Consider the following 23,185-nt stretch of genomic DNA (forward strand, 5'->3'; position numbering starts at 1 on the left):
TGGAAAAATTATAGGTCTCAAAATGTGGAGACGCAAAAACTTTTTTGCTATCAAAAGCGTCTTTTAGTGTGACAGCTGCCAATCATAAAAATCCGATATAAAAAAACACTATAAAAGTAAATGAAACTCCACTTCATCACCCCCTTAGTTAGGGAAAAATAAAATTAAAAAAATGAAAATTTCCATTTTCCCATTAGGATTAGGGCTAGGGTTAGGGCTAGGGTTAGGGTTGGGGCTAGGGTTGGAGCTAAAGTTAGGATTGGGGCTAAAGTTAGGGTTAGGGTTGGGGCTAAAGTTAGGGTTAGGATTACATTTACGGTTGGGATTAGGGTTAGGGGTGTGTCAGAGTTAGGGGTGTGGTTAGGGTTACCGTTGGGATTAGGGTTTCAGGTAGAATTGGAGAGTTTCCACTGTTCAGGCACATCAGGGGCTCTCCAAACGCGACATGGCGTCCGATCTCAATTCCAGCCAATTCTGCGTTGAAAAAGTAAAACAGGGCTCCTTCCCTTCCGAGCTCTCCCGTGCGCCCAAACATATGGGGTATCAGCATACTCGGGACAAATTGGACAACAACTTTTGGGGTCCAAGTTCCCTTGTTATCCTTGGGAAAATAAAAATTTGGGGGGCTAAAAATCATTTTTGTGGGAAAAAAAATATTTTTTATTTTCACGGCTCTGCGTTGTAAACTGTAGTGAAACACTTGGGGGTTCAAAGTTCTCACAACATATCTAGATAAGTTCCTTGGGAGGTCTAGTTTCCAATATGGGGTCACTTGTGGGGGGTTTCTACTGTTTGGGTACATCAGGGGCTCTACAAATGCAACGTGACGCCTGCAGACCAATCCATCTAAGTCTGCATTCCAAATGGCGCTCCTTCCCTTCCAAGCTCTGCCATGCGCCCAAACAGTGGTTCCCCCCCACATACGGGGTATCAGCATACTCAGGACAAATTGTCCAACAACTTTTGGGGTCCAATTTCTCCTGTTACCCTTGGGAAAATACAAAACTGGGGGCTAATAAATCATTTTTGTGAAAAAAAGGAATTTTTATTTTCACGGCTCTGCGTTATAAACTGTAGTGAAACACTTGTGGGTTCAAAGCTCTCAAAACACATCTCGATAAGTTCCTTAGGGGGTCTACTTTCCAAAATGGTGTCACTTTTGGGGGGTTTTAATGTTTAGGCACATCAGGGGCTCTCCAAACGCGACATGGTGTCCCATCTCAATTCCAGTAAATTTTGCATTGAAAAGTCAAACGGCGCTCCTTACCTTCCAAGCTCTGCCACGCGCCCAAACAGTCGTTTACCCCCACATATCATGTATCAGCGTACTCAGGACAAATTGCACAACAACTTATGGGGTCCAATGTCTTCTCTTACCCTTGGGAAAATAAAAAATTGGGGGCGAAAAGATCATTTTTGTGAAAAAATATGATTTTTTTATTTTTACGGCTCTGCATTATAAACTTCTGTGAAGCACTTGGTGGGTCAAAGTGCTCAACACACATCTAGATAAATTCCTTAGGGGGTCTACTTTCCAAAATGGTGTCACTTGTGGGGGGTTTCAATGTTTACGCACATCAGGGGCTCTCCAAACGCTAACATGGCGTCCCATCTCAATTCCAGTCAATTTTGCATTGAAAAGTAAAATGGCGCTCCTTTCCTTCCGAGCTCTGCCATGTGCCCAAACAGTGGTTTACCCCCACATATGGGGTATCAGCGTACTCAGGACAAATTGTACAACAACTTTTGGGGTCCATTTTCTCCTGTTACCCTTGGTAAAATAAAACAAATTGGAGCTTAAATAAATTTTGTGTGAAAAAAAGTTAAATGTTCATTTTTATTTAAACATTCCAAAAATTCCTGTGAAACATCTGAAGGGTTAATAAACTTCTTGAATGTGGTTTTGAGCACCTTTAGGGGTGCAGTTTTTAGAATGGTGTCACACTTGGGTATTTTCTATCATATAGACCCCTCAAAATTACTTCAAATGAGATGTGGTCCCTAAAAAAAAATGGTGTTGTAAAAATGAGAAATTGCTGGTCAACTTTTAACCCTTATAACTCACTAACAAAAAAAAAATTTGGTTCCAAAATTGTGCTGATGTAAAGTAGACATGTGGGAAATGTTACTTATTAAGTATTTTGCATGACATATCTCTGTAATTTAAGGGCATAAAAATTCAAAGTTGGAAAATTGCGAAATTTTCAAAATTTTCGCCAAATTTCCATTTTTTTCACTAATAAATGCAAGTTATATCAAATTAATTTTACCACTATCATGAGGTACAATATGTCACGAGAAAACAAAGTCAGAATCGCCAATATCCGTTAAAGCGTTCCAGAGTTATAACCTCATAAAGAGACAGTGGTCAGAATTGTAAAAATTGGCTCGGTCATTAACGTGCAAACCACCCTCGGGGCTTAAGGGGTTAATAAAAGACATGATGAACTTTTGATTCCAAGGGATCCTGTGCAATCTCAGAAAAGAATACCTTTTGTGACTACATATGATGGAATGAGTAAGCAGGTCTCAAATATACGGAGGCATTGGCCACTTTTGGGTAGGGGTCACACTAATATTGTGGAATTACAATTGCCTCCACTATTTTCATATAGACGTAATAGGAATCTGAAAGATCAATTGGTGGTATCAGATATAGGCAGCACGAAAGAAGATTTGCAAACTACCTTTAGCTGCCCAAGTTTGGGTAATTTCCCTTGCTTGGGCTGTGCTTGCTGTAATAACATGATTAAGGGATCCTCCTTTCACCATCCTCGTACGGGGAAGAACTATGAGATTCGTAAAAGATTCACATGTACGAGTAGTTTTGTGGTTTATGTCCTCAGTTGCCCATGTGGTCTCTTCTATGTGGGGGAGACCTCTATGGAGATTAAAGCAAGAATTAGTAAACATAAAAGTACCATTAGGACTGGACTGACGGAACTCCCTGTACCTAGACATTTTTGGAGTATGGGACACTCGGTTAACCAATTGAGATTCAGGGTAATAGATGACGTACCATCCCTGAGACGAGGGGGTGATCGCATTTCCCTTTTGAAGAGGAAAGAACTGAAATGGATTTTTGAACTTGATATCCTTTATCCTAAGGGGTTGAATATTGAATACCAGCAAAATTGCTTTCTCTAATATCCTGTGGTTCTTTGTAGTTCCTTATCAGTATGTTGTTTTTAACTTCCTATTATACATTAAAGGTACCGTCACACTAAACGATATCGCTAGCGATCCGTGATGTTGCAGCGTCCTGGATAGCGATATCGTTGTGTTTGACACGCAGCAGCGATCAGGATCCTGCTGTGATATCGCTGGTCGTTGATTAAAGTTCAGAACTTTATTTGGTCGTCAGATCGCCGTGTATTGTTGAGTTTGACAGCAAAAGCAACGATACCAGTGATGTTTTACAATAGTAACCAGGGTAAATATCGGGTTACTAAGCGCAGGGACGCGCTTAGTAACCCGATGTTTACCCTGGTTACCAGTGTAAAATGTAAAAAAACAAACAGTACATACTCACCTTCGCGTCCCCCGCCGTCCGCTTCCTGCACTGACTGAGCGCCGGCCGTAAAGTGAAAGCACAGCACAGCGGTGATGTCACCGCTCTGCTGTTAGGGCCGGCACTCAGTCAGTGCAGGAAGCGGACGCCGGGGGACGCGAAGGTGAGTATGTAGTGTTTGTTTTTTTACATTTTACACTGGTAACCAGGGTAAACATCGGGTTACTAAGCGCGGCCCTGCGCTTAGCAACCCGATGTTTACCCTGGTTACCCAGGGACCTCGGCATCGTTGGTCGCTGGAGAGCGGTCTGTGTGACAGCTCTCCAGTGACCAAACAGCGACGCTGCAGCGATCGGCATCGTTGTCTGTATCGCTGCAGCGTCGCTTAGTGTGACGGTACCTTAACCCTGTTCCATTTGAGATTCACTCTGTCTTCTTTGATTGAGGTTGATGGCACCCTTGAGGTGTCTAGATTATGATTTCTTCCTTTTTTGGGGGGAGGGGGATCTATTTAATGATGTAATGAGTATATCCCATTTATGTGATCCTGTTTTGTATATAGAGTGCTTTTGTCTAAATGCATTATTTTTTGTTGATTCCTTTTGGTTCTATTTTTGTTTTAATAGTTTTGGATTATATGATTATTTAATGATGCACTCTTTAGGACAGGAAGGGGGTACACATATAGTATATATATTGCACCATCTTACATCGATGTGACTTTAGATGGGTACCCTTAGATTTATATGACATATGCATTACATTGTTGTGCACTGTTGTGATTTTGGATTATAAATTTTTATGCTATGGGGCCTTGTGCCCTTTATGGTGGTCCCGGGGGGAGCGTATTACGCTCCGGCTGGGCCCACTATTGTGCATATTTTTTGTATTTATTTTTTGTATCTATAGTTGTATTTTTATGATCTATTGGTGGTTATATGGGGTGTGATCCACTTGGTCCATCTATGTGATGTAAATGGTTGCTAGTATCCCCTGTAAGAATTAATATGTTCATCCCCTGTAAGAATTAATGTGTTTTATGTTTTATGTATAATATTGTGGATCTCTTATCTTTTGAGCATATCCCTGGACTTATAAGCTGATTGCTAAAAGTAAATCCTTGATATGGTGGAGCCCCGGGGGTTAACTGCGGAGCCGATGGCTGGATAAAAGCCTTGTGGGCTGGAGCATGCGCAATGAGTGCGTCTGGACACTTAGACACTGCCGGCCGAGAATGACTTCAAGTGACATGCGCAATGTATGTTGGTGGAGACTGAGACATCGCCGGCCGAGAAGGATCTTAGTTGACATGCGCAATGGATCTTTCCGAGGAGCACAGACCGGAGGAGATGTGGACATGCGCGGTCTGGCTGACTAGGCGCCCATCGGAAGGTTGTGTTAACGGCGCGTTTGGATATAAGTAGGACTCTCAGCTGCATCGTGGTTGTTCATTAACGCTGGATGAATATGGCCTGGACCTTGTGAACTGACCTGCGCATTTACTTGCGCTATGTGTGAGGGAAAGCTATTGTCTTGATTGGTCTGTGTCATATAGGGGTACGCCTGTGGGGGTGGCTATTACCATGGGGATTGTAATTGATTGGTAATGTGCCGTTGTTTACAAATGGAGGGATGGGAGCTCTAATATTATGCTATGTATATGTAAAGAGCGATCAGAGTGACTAAACACCTATGGTCTGAGGGACTTATATGGGGGTGGCTCTATGGAACTGTTTTTAATATTTTTTATGTTTGCTATGAATGTACTGTTTTTTTCATTGTTGTATTCACACCCTATTGGTGCTATGTTAATGGGATGGGAGGGGTTTTGTGTATATAATGGTGGTTGAAACACTGTGTACTGTGCTTGATAAACGTCGTGTGACCGAAACGTCGCTACAGGAGGCAGAATAAAGAATGTAAGCTTCTATTTTTTCCACCATCCAGTGTGGCGCTGTCCTTTTTTGCTTTCTATGGTCTTGATATTGGTCCAGGCTGGGCTCCCTGGTTTTGGACATGCGCCCCCTTGTCTATTGAGACTTGATTATTCACAATGAAAGAAGAGGGTGCGGTTTCTATTTTTTCTACGTTTGCCTTTGACTGACAGGTCTCTCCCTATGGGCAAACATGCTACAGCATGAATCAAATGACAGGTTCCCTTTAAAGGAAGGCTGTTACTGACGTATATTGTAAGAAAATAACATCCTTATTTAAACATTTGCATTTGATAAATACAGGTAAATGCTAACGGCAGTAAACCACAGCTGTGGGGACCAAGCGAAGGAAGGCAGTCAGAGGTGAGAGATGGGATGTGAAAAGGAGTAAAAAATGGAGCCCATTCTTACTAATAAAGTCATAATCTTACCTTTCTTGTATTTCCTTTACTGGATGCCCTAGATCCCCCTCAAGAACATGAAGCTGTGGTCATCTACAATAGTTGGTAATGAGAAGTGATGTCATTGGTACAACTTTTGGTTTTGAGAAGTAATGTCCTCAGTAGATATTCTGGTGAGAAGTAATGTCCTCAGCAGATATTCCGGTCAAGAGAAGTGATGTCCTCAGTAGTTATTCTGGTCAGAAGTAATGTCCTCAGCAGATATTCTGGTCAGGAGAAGTGATGTCCTCGGTAAATGTTCTGTTTAGGAGAAGTGATGTCCTCAGTATACGATCTGGTTCTGAGAAGTTCCACTGCCAGGCAATTAGTTGTGCTACCTGACTTATGCTCTAGTCCATGATTCTGCTGGGTTTCTTGATTCCTTCAGTTTTCTGACCTCAGTATGAATTTTGACCATTCTCTTTTATTATTATTTATTTATATAGCACCATTGATTCCATGGTGCTGTACATTAGAAGGGGTTACATACAAATTACAGATATCACTTACAGTAAACTAACAATGACAGACTGACACAGAGGGGCGAGGACCCTGCCCTTGCGGGCTTACATTCTACAGGATTATGGGGAAGAAGACAGTAGGGTGGAGGGTTGCAGGAGCTCCGGTGTTGGTGAGGCGGTAGCTCCGGTACTGGTGAGGAGGCAGCGGGGTCAGTGCAGGCTGTAGGCTTTCCTGAAGAGGTGGGTTTTCAGGTTCCGTCTGAAGGATCCGAATGTGGTTGATAGTCGGACGTGTTGGGGCAAAGAATTCCAGAGGATGGGGGATATTCTGGAGAAGTCTTGGAGGCGGTTGGGTGAGGAGCAGATAAGTGTGGAGGAGAGAAGGTCATGGGAGGACCGGAGATTATGTGAGGGAAGCTATCGGGAGAATAGTTCAGAGATATATGTAGGAGACAGGTTATGGATGGCTTTGTAGGTCAGTATTAGTAATGTGAACTGGATACGTTGAGGGAATGGGAGCCAGTGAAGAGATTTGCAGAGGGGGGAAGCGGAGGAGTAGCGAGGAGAGAGATGAATTTGTCAGGCAGCAGAGTTAAGGATGGACTGGAGAGGTGCAAGGGTGTTAGCAGGGAGGCCACAGAAAAGGATGTTGCAGTAGTCGAGGCGGGAGATGATGAGGGCATGCACAAGTATTTTAGTAGATTGACGGTTGAGGAAAGGACGGATTCTGGAGATATTTTTGAGCTGGAGGCGACAAGAGGTGGAAAGAGCTTGGATGTGTGGTTTGAAGGACAGGGCAGAGTTGAAGGTTACTCCGAGGCAGCGGACTTCCGGTACGGGGGAAAGCATGATGTCGTTAATTGCGATAGATAGGTCAGGTATGGAAGATCTATGAGATGGAGGAAAAAGGATGAGTTCAGATTTGTCCACATTGAGTTTGAGGAAGCGAGAGGAGAAGGAGGATATGGCTGATAGACACTCCGGAATTCTGGACAGCAGAGAGGTGACATCTGGGCCAGAGAGGTAGATCTGAGTGTCATCAGCATAAAGGTGGTACTGGAATCCATGGGACTTTATGAGTTGTCCCAGGCCAAGTGTGTAGATTGAGAAGAGTAGGGGTCCTAGAACAGAGCCTTTGGGGGACTCCAACAGAGAGAGGGTGGGATGAGGAGGTAGTGTGGGAGTGGGAGACGCTGTCTTCTCTTGTTTTAGGCTACCGTCACACTAGCAGTATTTGGTCAGTATTATACATCAGTATTTGTAAGCCAAAACCAGGAGTGGAACAAATAGAGGAAAAGTATAACAGAAATATATGCACCACTTCTGTATTTATCACCCACTCCTGGTTTTGGCTTACAAATACGGATGTAAAATACTGACCAAATACTGCTAGTGTGATGGCAGCCTAACTCTTCTGTTCCTGATGTTCCTTCTTGGCTCTGACCCTGATTGGTGACTATTAGTGTTGAGCATTCCGATACCGCAAGTATCGGGTATCGGCCGATACTTGCGGTATCGGAATTCCGATACCGAGATCCGATACTTTTGTGGTATCGGGAATCGGTATCGGATCCATATTACTGTGTAAAATAAAGAATTAAAATAAAAAATATTGATATACTCACCTCTCCGGAGGCCCCTGGACATCACCGCTGGTAACCGGCAGCCTTCTTTGCTTAAAATGAGCGAGTTTTGGGCCTTCCATGACGTCCCGGCTTCTGATTGGTCGTGTGCCGCTCATGTGACCGCCACGCGACCAATCACAAGCCGTGATGTCATTCTCAGGCCCTAAACTCCTCATTCTAGGGATTTAGGACCTGAGAATGACGTCGCGGCTTGTGATTGGTCGTGTGGCGGTCACATGAGCGGCACGCGACCAATCAGAAGCCGTGACGTCATGGAAGGCCCTAAACGCGCTCATTTTAAGCAAAGAAGGCTGCCGGTTACCAGCGGTGATGTCCAGGGGCCTCCGGAGAGGTGAGTATATCAATATTTTATATTTTAATTCTTTATTTTACACAGTAATATGGATCCCAGGGCCTGAAGGAGTTTCCTCTCCTTCAGACCCTGGGAACCATCAGGATACCTTCCGATACTTGGTGTCCCATTGACTTGTATTGGTATCGGGTATCGGTATCGGCGATATCCGATACTTTTCGGGTATCGGCCGATACTATCCAATACCGATACTTTCAAGTATCGGACGGTATCGCTCAACACTAGTGACTATTCTTGCACCCAGCTCACTTCTTTGGACAGCTGCTCTTTTGTGGAAGCAATCCATTGGACCCAATTGTACAACCAGATCTCTATACAGGAGTTAAAGGGTGAAGGTTGGGGTACCTCTGAAATCTGCCAGGTGGAGTGGCTTCTGCCAAGTCTTTCCAAGGCAGCCTTTTTAAGCTGTGGCCTCTAACAGTCTTGACACTCTGGTTGTGGGACGTGATGTCTTGAGTAGATGCTCTTGTTGTGAGACGTCATGTCTTGAGTAGTGTTGAGCAATACCTTCCGATATTTGAAAGTATCGGTATCGGATTGTATCGGCCGATATCCGAAAAATATCAGATATCGCCGATACCGATACCAATACAAGTCAATGGGACACAAATATCGGAAGTGATCCTGGATGGTTCCCAGGGTCTGAAGGAGAGGAAACTCTCCTTCAGGCCCTGGGATCCATATTCATGTGTAAAATAAAGAATAAAAATAAAAAATAGGGATATACTCACCCTCGGACGCACCCTGGTTGTAACCGCTGCAACCGGCAGCCTCCGTTCCTAAGAATGAGCGAGTGAAGGACCTTCGATGACGTTGCGGTCACGTGAGAGGTCACGTGAGCAGTTACGCGACCAATCACAAGACTGCGACGTCATCGCAGGTCCTTCACTCGCTCATTCTTAGGAACGGAGGCTGCCGGTTGCAGCGGTTACAACCAGGGCGCGTCCGAGGGTGAGTATATCCCTATTTTTTATTTTTATTCTTTATTTTACACATGAATATGCATCCCGATCCCGATTCCCGATATCGCAAAAATATCGGAACTCGGTATCGGAATTCCGATAACGCAAATATCGGCCGATACCCGATACCTGCGGTATCGGAATGCTCAACACTAGTCTTGAGTAGATGCTCTTTTTGTATATATATGTATTGTAATGTTAACGTTGTTACATATGATTTGCATTTGAAACTGTTAAACTGTAAGGCGCTGCGGAATATGTTGGCGCTATATGAAGATTATTATTATTAGACGTGATGTCCTCAGCAGATACTCTGTTTGTGAAAAGTGATGTCCTCAGTAGATGGTCTGGTTGTGAGAAGTGATGTCCTCAGCAGATACTCAGCTTGTGAAAAGTGATGTCATCAGTAGATGCTCTGGTTGTGAGAAGTGATGTTTTCACTAGATGCACTGGATCTGAGAAGTGCCATGGTTGTGAGAAGTGAAGTAATCAGCACATGCTTTGGCAGGAGAGTTGGGAGCAAGTTTCCTGCTAATTAAGCTGTGCATAAGGGCATCAGTTGGAAAGAAGCATTTAGTCGTCAAGACTCCACCTATATTTAATATGTTCCTTCATTAGGTTTTTGACTAATTTTAATGTGGAATAATGGATAGTGCATTATAAAAAATGTTTAGTGCAAACTTCCCAATACATGGTCCTAATGACACAGCAGGGACATTTCAGGAGAGGTACAAACCAAAACATGGGGGCGCCATTTCGTCAACAATAGGGTGCCAACCTCCGCTGGTAGGTAGGGCTATTTTCAGTGCATTCTAGGGATAGATTAGTCGCCCGTACCATTTTTTTTATGTATGTACTATGATTCAATTTATCTCACCCATACTGTGGTTTGCCATTATCAGCTATGCCCTGTGCAGCACCTTTTTTAGAAGTCAGTTTTTGAGTGTCATACTTTTCGTAAATTAATAAAAGTTAATTTTAGGGGTCTTTTGTCTTCGTGTTTTTCCACATTTCAGAAGATGTGTCTGAAGAAGATTGTGCCTACCATTGAGAAGTCCAATTTAAGGCCCAGATTTCAACCTAGTCAAATATTCATTACTAGATGGCAGCCCGATTCTAAAGAATCGGGAGTCTAGAATCCATATATACTTTATTTATTCAAATGTAAGAATAATACAATTAATAAATAATAGTAAGAAAGAACAAAAAATGGCTGCACTCACCAGCTCTTGACAATTCTTGACAGTACAGCACATTTCTGATTGGTCGCTCGCGGCAGGCGGCAACCAATCAGAAAAGTGCCGCGCACCACGAAGGCATATATCTTTGTCCACCCTGAGCGGGTGTAGAACGCTGGTGACGTCACTTATCTCCGGACATTATCTCCGGACAAAGCCACGGAAGTTGGCACAAATTGCCGGAAGTAGTATTCTAGGCAATTATATATTAGATATTAATGTTATCAGTGTTTACCTTTGAACGTTTATATTGTATTGTCCTGTCACCAGCCATGTGTACGATTATCGGCCGAAAGCCTCTCTGGAACCAATAATCACCCCATGTAAAGGTATCTTTATAAGTTAAAGATTCAGAATACTATGACTTTTATCATATCCTGAACAGTCAAGTTTTTTATGAACCGTTAAGGTTTTCTGGTTGAAGTAAAAAAAACTCTGAGTGTTTACAGTTTGAAACCATAAAATGTTGAAAAATTATGTCATTCTTGAGTATATCACTCAATGGTGCTCATAAACGTGTCAAATTTGATCTATAATATACTTTAATATACGTTACTTTAATCTTTAACCCCTTAAGCCCCGAGGGTGGTTTGCACGTTAATGACCGGGCCAATTTTTACAATTCTGACCACTGTCCCTTTATGAGGTTATAACTCTGGAACGCTTCAACGGATCTTGGCGATTCTGACATTGTTTTCTCGTGACATATTGTACTTCATGTTAGTGGTAAAATTTATTCGATATAACTTGCGTTTATTTGTGAAAAAAACGAATATTTGGCGAAAATTTTGAAAATTTCGCAATTTTCCAACTTTGAATTATTATGCCCTTAAATCACAGACATATGTCATGCAAAATACTTAATAAGTAACATTTCCCACATGTCTACTTTACATCAGCACAATTTTGGAACCAAAATTTTTTTTTGTGACGGAGTTATAAGGGTTAAAAGTTGACCAGCAATTTCTCATTTTTACAACACCATTTTTTTTTAGGGACCACATCTCATTTGAAGTCACTTTGAGGTGTCTATATGATAGAAAATACCCAAGTGTGACACCATTCTAAAAACTGCACCCCTCAAGGTACTCAAAACCACTCTGAAGAAGTTTATTAACCCTTCAGGTGTTTCACAGGAATTTTTGGAATGTTTAAATAAAAATGAACATTTAACTTTTTTTCACACAAAATTTATTTCAGATCCAATTTGTTTTATTTTACCAAGGGTAACAGGAGAAAATAGACCCCAAAAGTTGTTGTACAATTTGTCCTGAGTACGCTGATACCCCATATGTGGGGGTAACCCACTGTTTGGGCACATGGCAGAGCTCGGAAAGAAAGGAGCGCCATTTGACTTTTCAATGCAAAATTGACTGGAATTGAGATGGGACGCATGTTGCATTTGGAGAGCCCCTAATGTGCCTAAACATTGAAACCCCCCACAAGTGACACCATTTTGGAAAGTAGACCCCCTAAGGAACTTATCTAGATGTGTGGTGAGCACTTTGACCCAACAAGTGCTTCACAGAAGTTTATAATGCGGAGCCGTAAAAATAAAAAATCATATTTTTTCACAAAAATGATCTTTTCGCCCCCAATTTTTTATTTTCCCAAGGGTAGGAGAAGAAATTGGACCCCAAAAATTGTTGTGCAATTTGTCCTGAGTACGCTGATACCCCATATGTGGGTGTAAACCATTGTTTGGGCGCAGGGCAGAGCTCGGAAGGGAAGGAGCGCCATTTGACTTTTCAATGCAAAATTGACTGGAATTGAGATGGGACGCCATGTTGCGTTTGGAGAGCCCCTGATGTGCCTAAACATTGAAACCCCCCACAAGTGACACCATTTTGGAAAGTAGACCCCCTAAGGAACTTATCTAGATGTGTGTTGAGCACTTTGACCCAACAAGGGCTTCACAGAAGTTTATAATGCAGAGCCGTAAAAATAAAAAAATCATATTTTTTCACAAAAATGATCTTTTCGCCCCCATTTTTTTATTTCCCCAAGGGTAAGATTAGAAATTAGACCACAAAAGTTGTTGTGCAATTTGTCCTGAGTACGACGATGCCCCATATGTGGGGGTAAACCACTGTTTGGGCGCATAGCAGAGCTCGGAAGGGAAGGAGCGCTATTTTACTTTTCAATGCAAAATTGACTGGAATTAAGATGGGATGCCATGTTGCGTTTGGAGAGCCCCTGATGTGCCTAAACATTAAAAACCCCCACAAGTGACACCATTTTGGAAAGTAGACGCCATAAGGAACTTATCTAGATGTGTTTTTAGAGCTTTGAACCCCCAAGTGTTTCACTACAGTTTATAATGCAGAGCCGTGAAAATAAAAATTCTTTTTTTTTTCACAAAAATGATTTTTTAGCCCCCAGTTTTGTATTTTCACAAGGGTATCAGGATAAATTGGACCCCAAAAGTTGTTGTCCAATTTATCCTGAGTACGCTGATACCCAATATGTGGGGGGGAACAACTGTTTGGGCGCATGACAGAGCTCGGAAGGGAAGGAGCGCCATTTGGAATGCAGACTTAAATGGATTGGTCTGCAGGCGTCACGTTGCATTTGCAGAGCCCCTGATGTACCCAAACAGTACAAACCCCCCACAAGTGACCCCATATTGGAAACTAGACCCCCCAAGGAACTTATCTAGATGTGTTGTGAGAACTTTGAACCCCCAAGTGTTTCACTACAGTTTATAACGCAGAGCCGTGAAAATAAAAATTCTTTTTTTTTTCACAAAAATGATTTTTTAGCCCCCAGTTTTGTATTTTCACAAGGGTAGCAGGAGAAATTGGACCCCAAAAGTTGTTGTCCAATTTGTCCTGAGTACGCTGATACCCAATATGTGGGGGGGAACCACTGTTTGGGCGCATGACAGAGCTCGGAAGGGAAGGAGCGCCATTTGGAATGCAGACTTAAATGGATTGGTCTGCAGGCGTCACGTTGCATTTGCAGAGCCCCTGATGTACCCAAACAGTACAAACCCCCCACAAGTGACCCCATATTGGAAACTAGACCCCCCAAGGAACTTATCTAGATGTGTTGTGAGAACTTTGAACCCCCAAGTGTTTCACTACAGTTTATAACGCAGAGCCGTGAAAATAAAAATTCTTTTTTTTTTTCACAAAAATGATTTTTTAGCCCCCAGTTTTGTATTTTCACAAGGGTAGCAGGAGAAATTGGACCCCAAAAGTTGTTGTCCAGTTTGTCCTGAGTACGCCGATACCCCATATGTTGGGGTAAACCCCTGTTTGGGCACACGGGAGAGCTCTGAAGGGAAGGAGCACTGTTTTCCTTTTTCAACGCAGAATTGGCTGGAATTGAGATCGGATGCCATGTCCCGTTTGGAGAGCCCCTGATGTGCTTAAACAGTGGAAACCCCCCAATTATAACTGATACCCTAATCCAAACACACCCCTTACTCTAATCCCAACAGTAACCCTAACCACACCCCTAACCCAGACACACCCAACCCTATTCCCAACCGTAAATGTAATCCAAACCCTAACCCTATCTTTAGCCCCAACCCTAACCCTAGCCCCAACCCTAACTGTAGCCCCAACCCTAGCCCCAACCCTAACCCTAATGGGAAAATGGAAATAAATACATTTTTTTTAATTTTTTTATTTTTCCCTAACTAAGGGGGTGATAAAGGGGGGTTTGATTTACTTTTATAGAGGGTTTTTTAGCGGATTTTTATGATTGGCAGCCGTCACACACTGAAAGACGCTTTTTATTGCAAAAAATATTTTTTGCGTTACCACATTTTGAGAGCTATAATTTTTCCATATTTAAGTACACAGAGTCACATGAGGTCTTGTTTTTTGCGGGACGAGTTGACGTTTTTGTTGGTAACATTTTCAGACACGTGACATTTTTTGATCGCTTTTTATTCCGATTTTTGTGAGGCAGAGTGATCAAAAACCAGCTATTCATGAATTTCTTTTGGGGGAGGCGTTTATACCGTTCCACGTTTGGTAAAATTGATAAAGCAGTTTTATTCGTCGGGTCAGTACGATTACAGCGATATCTCATTTATATCATTTTTTTATGTTTTGGCGCTTTTATACGATAAAAACTATTTTATAGAAAAAATTATTATTTTGGTATCGCTTTATTCTCAGGACTATAACTTTTTTATTTTTTTGCTGATGATGCTGTATGGCGGCTTGTTTTTTGCGGGACAAGATGACGTTTGCAGCGGTACCATGGTTATTTATATCAGTCTTTTTGATCGCGTGTTGTTCCACTTTTTTGTTCGGCGGTATGGTAATAAAGCGTTGTTTTTTGCCTCGTTTTTTTTTTTTTTTTTCTTACGGTGTTTACTGAAGGGCTTAACTAGTGGGCCAGTTTTATAGGTCGGGTCGTTACGGACGCGGCAATACTAAATATGTGTACTTTTATTGTTTTTTTTATTTTATTTAGATAAAGAAATGTATTTATGGGAATAATATATATATTTTTTTTCATTATTTTGGAATATTTTTTTTTTATTTTTTTTTACACATTTGGAAATTTTTTTTTTTACTTTTTTACTTTGCCCCAGGGGGGGACAATACAGATCGGTGATCTGTCAGTTTGCATAGCACTCTGACAGATCACCGATCTGCGAGAAGTGCAGGCTGCTTCACAGTGCCTGCTCTGAGCAGGCTTCTGTGAAGCCACCTCCCTCCCTGCAGGACCCGGATCCGCGGCCATCTTGGATCCGGGTCTGGGGCCTGCAGGGAGGGAGGTAAGACCCTCGCAGCAACGCGATCACATCGCGTTGCTGCGGGGGGCTCAGGGAAGCCCGCAGGGAGCCCCCTCCCTGCGCGATGCTTCCCTGCATCGCCGGCACATCGCGATCATGTTTGATCGCGGTGTGCCGGGGGTTAATGTGCCGGGGGCGGTCCGTGACCGCTCCTGGCACATAGTGCCGGATGTCAGCTGCGATAGGCAGCTGACACCCGGCCGCGATCGGCCGCGCTCCCCCCGTGAGTGCGGCCGATCGCGTATGACGTACTATCCCGTCACCAGGAATTAAGTCCCAGGTCACCTTGACGGGATAGTACGTCAAACGGGATTAAGGGGTTAATATACTTAAGAACAGGGCCCCAGACATCACACAGGGGGTCTGAAACACCACACAGTGGTCCAAAATATCGCTGTGCTCTGCCTGGGGCCCCATATGCTGCCTGGGGCCCCTGTGCTCTGCCTGGGGCCCCATATGCTGCCTGGGGCCCCTGTGCTCTGCCTGGGGCCCCTGTGCTCTGCCTGGGGCCCCATGTTCTGCCTGGGGCCCCTGTGCTCTGCCTGGGGCCACTGTGCTCTGCCTGGGGCCCCATATGCTGCCTGGGGCCCCTGTGCTCTGCCTGGGGCCCCATATGCTGCCTGGGGCCCCTGTGCTCTGCCTGGGGCCCCATAGGCTGCCTGGGGCCCCTGTGCTCTACCTGGGACCACTGTGCTCTGCCTGGGGCCCCATATGCTGCCTGGGGCCCCTGTGCTCTGCCTGGGGCCTCCTGTGCTCTGCCTGGGGCCCCATGTTCTGCCTGGGGCCACTGTGCTCTGCCTGGGGCCCCATAGGCTGCCTGGGACCACTGTGCTCTGCCTGGGGCCCCATATGCTGCCTGGGGCCCCTGTGCTCTGCCTGGGGCCCCATATGCTGCCTGGGGCCCCTGTGCTCTGCCTGGGGCCCCATATGCTGCCTGGGGCCCCTGTGCTCTGCCTGGGGCCCCATGTTCTGCCTGGGGCCCCTGTGCTTTGCCTGGGGCCACTGTGCTCTGCCTGGGGCCCCATGTTCTGCCTGGGGCCACTGTGCTCTGCCTGGGGCCACTGTGCTCTGCCTGGGGCCCCATAGGCTGCCTGGGGCCCCTGTGCTCTGCCTGGGACCACTGTGCTCTGCCTGGGGCCCCATATGCTGCCTGGGGCCCCTGTGCTCTGCCTGGGGCCACTGTGCTCTGCCTGGGGCCCCATATGCTGCCTGGGGCCCCTGTGCTCTGCCTGGGTGTAGGACACTGGTGACGTCACTTATCTCTGGACATTAGCTCCGGACATTATCTCCGGACATTAGCTCCGGACAAAGCCACGGAAGTTGGCACAAATTGCAGGAAGTAGTATTCTAGGCAATTATATATTAGATGGGCATTTCCTGAAGGAAATACATGGTGCTTGAACAGCGCTACCAGCTTTACAGCAGCACTTTTCACACACGGGACTGGGGGGCGCGCTTACTTTTGCACCCGGGGCCGGGGGCGCGCTTACTTTTGCACCCGGGGGCGCACTTACTTTTGCACCCGGAGGCGCACTTACTTTTGCACCCGGGGGCGCACTTACTTTTGCACCCGGGGGCGCACTTACTTTTGCACCCGGGGGCGCACTTACTTTTGCACCCGGGGGCGCACTTACTTTTGCACCCGGGGGCGCACCTACTTTTGCACCCGGGGGCGCACTTACTTTTGGGGTCGCACGTACTTTTGGTGGGCGGGGCTCCTCGGCCTCCGATTTGGTTGGTGGGGCCCCTCGTCCTCCGATTTGGTGGGTGGGGACCCTCGGCCTCCGATTTGGTGGGCGGGGACCGGCCTCCGATTTGGTGGGCGGGGACCCTCGGCCTCCGATTTGGTGGGCGGGGACCCTCGACCTCCGATTTGGTGGGCGGGGACCCTTGGCCTCCGCTTTGGTGGGCGGGGCCCCTCGGCCTCTGATTTGGTGGGCGGGGTCCCTCTGCCTCCGATTTGGTGGGCGGGGACCCTCGGCCTCCACTTTGGTTGGCGGGGCCCCACGGCCTCCGATTTGGTGGGCGGGGTCCCTCTGCCTCCGCTTTGGTGGGCGGGGCCGCTCGGCCTTCAATTTGGTGGGCGGGGCTCCTCGGCCTCCGATTTGGTTGGTGGGGCCCCTCGGCCTCCGATTTGGTTGGCGGGGCCCCTCGGCCTCCGATTTGGTGGGCGGGGACTCTCGGCCTCCGATTTGGTGGGTGGGGACCCTCGGCCTCCGATTTGGTGGGCGGTGACCCTCGGCCTCCGATTTGGTGGGCAGGGACCCTCTGCCTCCGATTTGGTGGTCAGGGACCCTCGGCCTCCGCTTTGGTGGGCGAGGCCCCTCGGCCTCCGATTTGGTGGGCGGGGTCCCTCTGCCTCCGATTTGGTGTGCGGGGACCCTCGGCCTCCGCTTTGGTGGGCGGGGCCCCTCGGCCTTCGATTTGGTGGGTGGGGCCCCTCGGCCTCCGGTTTGGTTGGTGTGGACCCTCGGCCTCCGATTTGGTGGGCGGGGACCCTCAGCCTCCGATTTGGTGGGCGGGGACCCTCGGCCTCCGATTTGGTGGGCAGGGACCCTCGGCCTCCGATTTGGTGGGCGGGGTCCCTCTGCCTCCGATTTGGTGTGCAGGGCCCCTCGGCCTCCGCTTTGGTGGGCGGGGCCCTCGGCCTTCGATTTGGTGGGTGGGGCCCCTCGGCCTCCGATTTGGTTGGTGTGGACCCTCGGCCTCCGATTTGGTGGGCGGGGACCCTCGGCCTCCGATTTGGTGGGCGGGGACCCTCGGCCTCCGATTTGGTGGGCGGGGCCGGGCCCCTCGGCCTCCGCTTTGGTGGGCGGGGCCGCTCGGCCTTCGATTTGGTGGGTGGGGCCCGTCGGCCTCCGATTTGGTGGACGGGGCCCCTCGGCCTCCGATTTGGATGGTGTGTACCCTCGGCCTCCGATTTGGTGGGCGGGGACCCTCGGCCTCCGATTTGGTGGGCGGGGACCCTCGGCCTCCGATTTGGTGGGCGGGGACCCTCGGCCTCCGATTTGGTGGGCGGGGACCCTCGGCCTCCGATTTGGTGGGCGGGGCCCCTCGGCCTCCGATTTGGTGGGCGGGGCCCCTCGGCCTCCAATTTGGTGGGCGGGGACCCTCGGCCTCCGATTTGGTGGGCGGGGACCCTCGGCCTCCGATTTGGTGGGCGGGGACCCTCGGCCTCCGATTTGGTGGGCGGGGACCCTCGGCCTCCGATGTGGTGGTCGGGGCCCCTCGGCCTCCGATTTGGTGGGCGGGGCCGGGCCCCTCGGCCTCCGCTTTGGTGGGCGGGGCCGCTCGGCCTCCGATTTGGTGGGCGGGGACCCTCGGCCTCCGATTTGGATGGCGGGGCCCCTCGGCCTCCGATTTGGTGTGTGCTCTGCCTGGGGCCACTGTGCTCTGCCTGGGGCCCCATATGCTGCCTGGGGCCCCTGTGCTCTGCCTGGGGCCCCATATGCTGCCTGGGGCCCCTGTGCTCTGCCTGGGACCCCTGTGCTCTGCCTGGGGCCCCATGTTCTGCCTGGGGCCCCTGTGCTCTGCCTGGGGCCACTGTGCTCTGCCTGGGTGTAGGACACTGGTGACGTCACTTATCTCCGGACATTAGCTCCGGACATTAGCTCCGGACAATAGCTCCGGACAATAGCTCCGGACAATAGCTCCGGACAATAGCTCCGGACAAAGCCACGGAAGTTGGCACAAATTGCAGGAAGTAGTATTCTAGGCAATTATATATTAGATAGAGATCTAAAAAAAAAAAGTGAAAGTCATCGCTAACATCCAATCCTACAGTGAATGAGAGGATCTGCAGAGAAGAATGGCAGAAAGTACCCCAATACAAGCGTACCAAGCTTGTAGCATACGTCCAAGGAAGCCTTTGGTGAGGCATGTGATGTTCGGTGCTATTGATGATGTTACTTTCAGATGCTTCAGATGCATTTCTAGGTTTGCGCCACTCTAGAGCGCAGTCAACTCTATGTATAGATGAATTTTGAAAATAATTGTTTGCAGCAATAGTTTTTTCTAAACACAGAGGCATATTTCAATGCATGTCTCCTCAAAGTGGAAAACTCATCACTGCTCACATGTTTATAGAACCCAACCAGTGGGAGGTCTGCTGTATACATCACATAGGAGACCAAAACTGCTATATATACATCACATAGAAGACACTGAGACTGCTATATATACATCACATAGGAGACACTGAAACTCTGTATACAGCACATGGGATACACTGACACTGCTTTATGAATTACGTAGGAGATAATGAGATGGCTGTATATGCATCACATAGGAGACACTGAGACTGCTTCATATACATCACATGGGATACACTGACATTGACTATATTTACATAACATAGGAGACACCGAGACTACTGTATATTCAGTTCAGGCCCAGAAATATTTGGATAGTAACAGAATCTCAGTGATTTCAGCTCTGCAGGCTTCTATTTTGGATTTAAAATGAAACTGAGATGTACTTGAAGTGGAGTCTTTCAGGTTTAATTGAAGGGCTTGAACAGAAATCTCCTTTGGAACACTTGTGAATTGCAGCCATTTTCCTACAAAGTCTCCTAATTTCAGGGGCTCTAAAGTAATTAGCCAAATTATTTTACCAAATATAATAAATAAAATGTTCATGATTAACTCTTTATAAAGAATCCTTTGCAGCAATGATGGCCTGAAGTCTGGAGGTCATGGACGTCACAATCGCTGGTGTGAGGCTTTGCAGCATTGACGAAATGAGCAAAAACCCTGCTGTAACTAAATAAAAAGCAAAAGTGCATTTAAATAACGCAGGGTTCTTAGTAATAATGTTATTGATCAAAAATAGCATAAAAGCCATCTCAGGTTTTGTATGCTTTATGGCCAATGTGAACATGCCTTTATGTGCTGCATGTATACCAACTTAAAAAAAGCTCAATTATTGTGTTTTTTCTTTGTATTTTAGCATTCTGTACACGCTGGGGTGTGGCCTCCCTCTCCTGAGCTGGTAAAAACGTTTAAAAGCTTCCCCAGACTGGTGTCCACAGGACCTGGTCCTTTTGTCTGCCCTTATTCACACAGAGGTCAACTCTGACACATGGTAAGGTTTTTAATATTAGACAGAGAAAGACCGTCCCGATCAGGGTCACGTTGTCGACGGTGGGATGGCTTTTATACTATTGTTGACCAAAACAGTATTACTAAGAACCCTGAGTTATTTAAATGCACTTTTGCTTTTTATTTATTTAGTTCCAGCAGGGTATTTGCTCATTTTATCTCTTGTAGGTGTTGTATGCTTTATGGCCAATGTGAACATGCGTTCATGTGCTGCATGTATGCCAACTTAAAAAAAGCTCAATTTTTGTGTTTTTTTCTCTGCAGCAATGACAGCCTGAAGTCAGGAGGCAATGGACATCACCATCGCTGGTCTCCTTAGGTGTGAGGCTTTGCCGCCTTTACTGCAGTGACTTTTGTTCTTGCTTGTTTGTGGCTCTTTCTGCCTTCAGTTTTGTCTTCAGGCTGTGAAATACAGATCGATGAGCTGAGATCTAGTGGTGACTCGGCCATTGCAGAATATTCCACTTCTTTTCTTTCGCAGGATATTTGAGGTCATTGTTTATGCAGCGCCCCAGAGTCCTGGTCGTTGCAGTACTGTGGCTCCGCCGCTAAGGGGGGCTATGGTACGTCTGATGGCACTGAAGGAGTTCATCTGACCAGGTATCACAGACACCAATACATTTCACAGTCTGGCCTCCAGGGGGAGCTAAGGGTGCTATTCATTAGGCCACTCCTCACAGTCTGGTAAAACTGGGGGTTAGGCAGGAAGTTAGAGAGAACGCTGACTGGGTTGGAACCAGGCAACACCTTGTGGCAGAGGGTGTTGTAGGGGAAGATTCGGTAGGGTCCCTGTCAGGGGTGGGATCCTGACAGAGGCCTGGCAAACAGAGAGAAAGCTACGGGACCGCGCCTGCACTTCATAGCGGCGGTGCCCTAAGAAAGGACAAGAAGCGAGATTTATTGTGCTGAGTGAGAAACGAGATCAACGCAACAGGGAGAAATACCAGTAGGAGTCGTGCTGTTAGACCGAGGCAACATCCTACTGAGGCGTAACTAACCGGTGGCCGGAACGCCGAGGAAGTACAGAGCTCTAAGCATTACTTCAAACCAACGGCAGGACAGAGAGCTATAGGCTGGCTGTCTCACCTACATCACCTACGCAGACATAGGGGGCAACTTGTGGAGAGGGGCGACTCTAGGGTCCCGGAAGAGCTCCGAGCCTTCCCGTCATACGGGTGTGTCCTACCATAAGATCTGGGGGACGAGATTAAGAAGAACATCAGAATCGAGTTGTTGTGAGGGAACACGAGAAACAGACACAACAGTTGTGGGGTACTATCCCGTAAGCACAGCAGGGGAGGACCACAACACACAAGCGCTAGAAGGAAGGCACAGATTTCCACCTGCAAAGGGAACTCTGGAGGTGCCATCGGACCGGCCGGACTTGCGCAGCCCGGTTAACCGTATTCCGGACTGAGGACCCAGAAGCCTTCAGTAAAGAGGTAAAGAGACTGCAACCTGGTGTCCTCGTTATTTACTGCACCGCACCACTACCACCATTACCACCATCCACATCTATTATTTGGGCGCCCCTCAGCAGGGTCACGGACCGGGTCTAGCCACCGTGACAACCCCAGAACAGAGACTCAAGAGGCCCGGTACCGGGTACCCCTCGGCCCTGCGGCAGTGGGGGCGCTGCAAAACTTGGCGTCACGAACAGGATCTACTTAAGCCTGAGGAATCGGGTCATGTGTGCCTTGGAACTGTGATTTATTATACTTGGACTGTGATTTATTGCAAAGACTGTGTGCTGCCACTTGCCGCCAAAATCCGCCGCCATTACAGCGCTGAGGAGAGCGCAAGAGAAGAGGAGCGTGGAGTGGGCGAAGACAAGCTGGAGAGCGCGAACGACCATGGCCGCCCAATCTAAATATTTCTGCACCGTGAGGACGTGTCCGTCAGCAGCAGAGATCCGCCTCCTGATTCTCAATGGTGGGCGGAAACAGAGAAAGCGAAACCGCCCACGAAGGAGAGAGCGGGAAAAGAACCAGGAAGCGACTCACGTGGAGGACGCCATGGCCAGCAGCTCGGAACCCGAATGTGGGGTGGAAGCAGAAGTCTCCCCCAACTACCCGGACGAGTACCGCAGCCAATTCTCCACGGACAGTGCTGATCTTCTGCAGGCTGAGATGGGAGACTTGATCCACCAGCTCCTTCAGCTGAACGCGAAGGCCCAGGCTCCGCACCAGGTAGCGCCGGAAGGAAGTCCTCTGACATCGGATCCTGTACCACTGCCGGAGTTGTTGCTGAGGCCCTCGCCGACACCGCCAGCGGAACCCGCCGCGGAGGAGGAATCTGTACTGGCTGGTGAGTCCGTCGACCCTGCCCTGCCAGCAGAGGACCTGCTGATAGGCCCCGTCGCGGCACCCCCTCTCCCTGGGACCCATAGACGCCAACGCCTGGTACCATGGGAGGAGGCAACGGGCATGGAACACCGCCTGAAGGCCCCGATCGCACCAACCACCCTGTTGTGTGAGACCCGTGCGGAGCGCACGGTATGCCGCTGGGTGAACCCAGGGTCCGACCTCATGGGGTTCCCCGGGGTGAAGACGCGGGAAGGAGAGATGGTGCAGGCCCTGAGCTGGGAGGAATACCAGGCCCAGCTGGAACAGCAGTGGAAGGAGGAGGAAGAGGCGTACCGGGCCGGCTGGAGGCCCACCATCAAAAAGACCTGGCGGTCAAGGACCGGGCCCGCAAGGACCCCGCCGCTCACCAGGCCCCGCGCAGGCAGGGCACCATCACCACTTTCAAGCTCCGCGGAGGCTGGGGCTTCATTAAAGAGC

The sequence above is a fragment of the Ranitomeya variabilis genome, chromosome 4 (genome assembly GCF_051348905.1).
Source record: "Ranitomeya variabilis isolate aRanVar5 chromosome 4, aRanVar5.hap1, whole genome shotgun sequence".
Lineage (NCBI taxonomy): Eukaryota > Metazoa > Chordata > Amphibia > Anura > Dendrobatidae > Ranitomeya > Ranitomeya variabilis.